The following is a 4,536-nucleotide window of genomic DNA, read 5'->3' as shown; positions in this document are numbered from 1 at the left end:
ATTTGATATTTGACTTTTTCTTCGGCATCGTGCCATTTGATATTTGATACGGCTTTAGGACATTGGGTTTTGTCGCAGCTTCGTGCCATCAGAATTTAATACGGCTTCATGCCATTGAATCGACTTTTAGTCGTTTGAGGCAGCTTTATCCCATTTAAAGTGGTTTTGTGCCGCTTGAGCATAGAGTAAAATTAACAGGTTTATTTCTGATAAACCCACTAATATTTTGGCATTTGACTCTAGCTTGGTACCATTTCTTACTCCATGTTTAATTTTACCTCTCCTTTGCAGCTTCTTTCTTCTGACAAATCTGTAGAGAATCATGCTTGGAATAAAAAAAATATTTCCTCTGTTCCTTCACGTGATTTATCCCACAAGGGTTCTGTTCAAAGCAGCAGAAGTGAATTTAGCTTATATAAACCAGACATTCGTCTTGATTTCTTGATTGCGTCTAAAATTTAATATCAAACTGCCTACGTATCCTTAATGGAATCAAACCGGCGTAGTTCGTAATATTTTAAGACTCGTTGCGGTTTTGTGCTATTTAATACTTGATATGGCTTCGTGCCATTTGTATCTTGTAAATTTAATGGGAATATTTGTGATGAACCCACTATTACTTTGGTATTTGACTTTGTCTCCGTGCCATGCATCTCAGACTTCTTGAATAATTTTAACTTTGATGGATGCCATATTCATAAAACCCATATGAGTAATATGGAAGAGCTACTCTTTTTTTCTTTTTGGGTTCATGGATAGCCTTCCCATTTTAATTTGAGGGAATTGTACGTAGCAATCTTCTTATTTTTTTCCTTGTACACTTTGATTTTTCCAAATCCAGATGGGATATCACATGGCGTCAAAGTCTTAGCACAAAAAAGCTTTTGATGGAATTCGTTAAGAAGTAGCTTCTCCTTTTTTTATAATTTCCTTTTGAATTTTCAAACCCATTTGTCATGGGATTTTGAACCAATTTGCCCATGACCCAAGTTTTTCTTTTAATCTGACAGCATGCTTGTTTTCTCTTTTTTTTTATGTGATTTTATGGCTTCAAGTTCCAATAGAATTTCTAATTTCAACAACCTCCTTTTTTCTTCATGTGAGTACTCCCACATGAGGTACAATTTTCTCTCTTTTGTGGCTGAGACTTAAAGGCAAAGTGGGACTCCAAATTTTTGACAGCAAACTCCCCTTTGTTTTTTTCTTTTTTTCGTGTGACTTTTAAAGTTTCCAAGTTCCAATAGGACTTTGAAAGTTCAACAAACTTCCTTCCTCTTCACGTGAGGTGCAGGTTCCTTTGGCATCCATTTCCCCTTCTTTTTTATATATATATGTATTTTTTTTTGAACTTTCACCTCCATTTAACCATGGGACTCTGAACCAATTTGACTCAAGTTTTCTGACAGCAAGCTTCACACTTTTCTTTATTTGTCTTTAAAGGTCTCCAAGTTCCAATGGGACTTCTAATTTCAATCGACCTTACTTTTCCTTTATGTGAGTAGACTCCCACGTGATGAACATGACTATTTCTTTGTTCCTGCTTTTTCCTGGAACGTCTTCGAAGAATGGAGTAGCAGCAACGTGTCAAATTCTTTGAGTCGTGTTCAACTTTTGCTGACAAGTTTATGCATATTTGGTGATCTCATGAAGGACAGGTTTTTGAGGACATAGTCTCCATACTTCTTGTTCTCAGAGCCAAAAATTAATAAACTCCTATATGAATAAAACAAATGAAAAGGCCATTGACTTTCTTCCTTTTTCATTTAATCTCCATGTGGAGCAACATTTCTAGTTTATTTGGGGAGTATTTTATCCGTAGTAGCACTCCACCTTTTCTCTTCCTTGCTGGATGCTTTGTCTTCTAACTTAATCTTCTGTGATCACAGATAGCATCTACATCGTCTTCTTTTCCTAGTAACTTAAACAGCAGCCCGCACCATTTTTTGGTGTTCTATGCCAGCAATACATCCTTCCTTTCCAAGACAATTTTTCCTTAACTTCAAGACAATGACGGCGGTGGTCGGGTTGCTCCTTTGTAGAGTTTTAGTGGCAAGTGAACCGAGGCGCCACAAATAATGGAGACGGGTTAGTTGCTGTCTTTCTTCTCTGCAACCTTATTCCTCCATACTTGAAGCTTATTGTTACTTTCTTTGAAAAATGGCTTGCAAGTGGGAAGTCTACGTGATTTGCTTCAAGTTCTTTCCTTTGCAGGTGTTCTACTTTGCTTTTGCTGCACCATTTTCCTTCGTTGAATTTGATGCAAACTCTCCAAGCATCTTCAGTTTCTCTTTAATAAGCAGGGACCACTTCTTATTCTTCCACGCCAAGCTGTTGCAATCATCGGGAGAGACCGTGACAACTGATTTTGGAGGGCATCAGTTGAAGGGTGTTGATGACGGCGAAGGATTGTGGAGAAGTCGAAGGTGTCAGCAACATGGCAGCTTTGGTTGTTGGTCTCTTTCTACAATGACGCGACTTCCTTTGGGTTCTTCTGGTTTTATGCGACACAGCATCATTAAACCCATCTCCTTCAAGCCGCATGATGCATGGATTTCTTCTGGAAGACCGCCACTATGCAACATTGCATCATCAAATCTATTTCCTTCAAGTTGCGTAGTGCACGGACTCCATCTAGACCTTCGGGTTCTTTTGGTTTTATGCAACACAGCATCACCAAACCCATCTTCTTTAAGCCGCATAATGCATGGATTTCTGGGAAGACCGCCACTATGCAACATTGCATCATCAAATCTATTTCCTTCAAGTTTCATAGTGCACAGACTCCATCTGGAAAATCACCGGAGATGTCGGTTGGAGACGTGGTACGATTGCCATTTCCGTTTGGGTTTTTGTCTAACATCGACGGTTGCTAGCATAAATTGTTGTTGCCGACCAAGGTTTTTAACAACAACGTTTGCCTGCAAAATAAATTTACTAGAGAGAAAATGAAGAGAAACATAGTTTTGTACCTTCTGATTGTTGCTTGTAATTTGCTTCTCAATCGCCGGTAATGGAATTACTTCATCTTCTCTTCTACAGTACTTCGTTACTTCTTTCCTCTCAATTTCTCTCACAATTTGTGTAGAGTCTCTCCTCTCTGTTTCTGTTGTCCTCTTTGCTTTGGTTTGATGCCTTTTTATAGGCGAAAGGTGGACATGGCAGTTAAAGCTAGTGGGATGCTATTTTCCTGGGGTGTGGAGATGCTGAGAGAAAGCCATCACTTGAGTGGAGAACGTGGGGGGTTTTTGGAGAGTTCTAGACACACATGATCTCTGTACTTGGTTGCCACATAGATAACAAAACTCCATCAGACTTGTCATAGTCCACGTACGTGCAAGTGTAGAATATTTTTTTATTTTTTATTTTTCTCTTAAGTCTCCCTGTTTTTAATAAGACTTGCTAAAATATTTTGTTTGTGAAAATATATAGCTCAACAGTTGCCCGCTCAAGCATCGTGCGTGGAAATGGCTTTGACATGTGCGAGGCTTGAAATTTTTTTCTCTTCTCTAGTTCCATTTATGTTTTGATTTGACAGTGGTTTGACATCCGAGTAGATTTTTTTAGTCACTTGAGTTGCCCAGGAATTCTAAGAACATTAGTGTATAGCAGTTTATCCACATGCAGTACCATTGGTGGAAAAGAAGCAGATGAGGTCGTTCGTGTTCTTCGTCAGCAGTATGATTCCGGAAGAGTTTCTGTCAAGCATCGAGTGAGTGACCTTAAAGCTTCAATTGAGTGAAAAAAAAGAAATTGGATGTAGAACTTCGTCAGTCCTGGATTGACGCGAATGAAGGGCTTCTCCCAGACGTTGGGCGTGCTAAAGCTTTGAACAAATCTGCAGAAGAAAGATTTTTGAACTCGATTGCTTCCCTGCTCCACTTTTGCAGTAAACCGGAGTAGGGATTCATGTGGTTTTCCTTCTGTTTTACACTCCTGCTATTTTGGGATATTTATGTTGGCCTTTCCTCTTTTTTCGCAGACTCTTTTGAGCAAACTTGGTTGATAATAATGGGATTGAACCATAACGTTTGAGATTTATTTGAATTTTTTATTTTATTCAAACCATATTCCTTTACCCATCTCCCTTGCTCAGTTTACGTGCCGTGTTTAACTTCAGCATGCCGTACCTTTACCTCTATATATATATATATAGAAATGCTTTAATTGGTAATCTTGTAATGAAGTCGTCTTTTCCTTTATGTTTAAAAGGGCTTTTTTTTTTTTTTTTTTTTTTTTTTTATTTTCTGCAGCATGTTTCTACAAATATAGATGTACCATTTTTCAAACATGGCCGTCGCTTTTAACTTTTAGTTTACATGGCACGTTTCCTTGTAGATAGTTGTGTCATTAGTCAAACATAGCTACTGCTTTAAACTTTAAGTACAATTGCTGCATGCATGACAATTTATTGTTTTCAGTGCATCAAACTTTTTTCTTCACCCTACATAAGTGAAAATCACGTATGCTTTGTCCTTAAACTCTCGTCTGGGAAGAGTTCAGACAAATTTTAGCATATGACAATTCGAACAAGTGCTA

General features: G+C 38.2%; 1 long non-coding RNA gene across 1 annotated transcript; it reads left to right on the top strand.

The window, feature by feature from the left end:
* Window positions 1-1,884: 1,884 nt before the first annotated feature.
* On the top strand, window positions 1,885-3,034 carry LOC114820325 (uncharacterized). Its single transcript, XR_003767801.2, has 2 exons — window positions 1,885-2,085; window positions 2,212-3,034. It is a non-coding gene; the product is annotated as an uncharacterized lncRNA (long non-coding RNA).
* The last annotated feature ends 1,502 nt before the right edge of the window (window positions 3,035-4,536 follow it).

This window comes from Malus domestica, chromosome 13 (genome assembly GCF_042453785.1).
Source record: "Malus domestica chromosome 13, GDT2T_hap1".
Classification (NCBI taxonomy): domain Eukaryota; kingdom Viridiplantae; phylum Streptophyta; class Magnoliopsida; order Rosales; family Rosaceae; genus Malus; species Malus domestica.
This window is presented reverse-complemented; position numbering and strand designations above follow the sequence as displayed.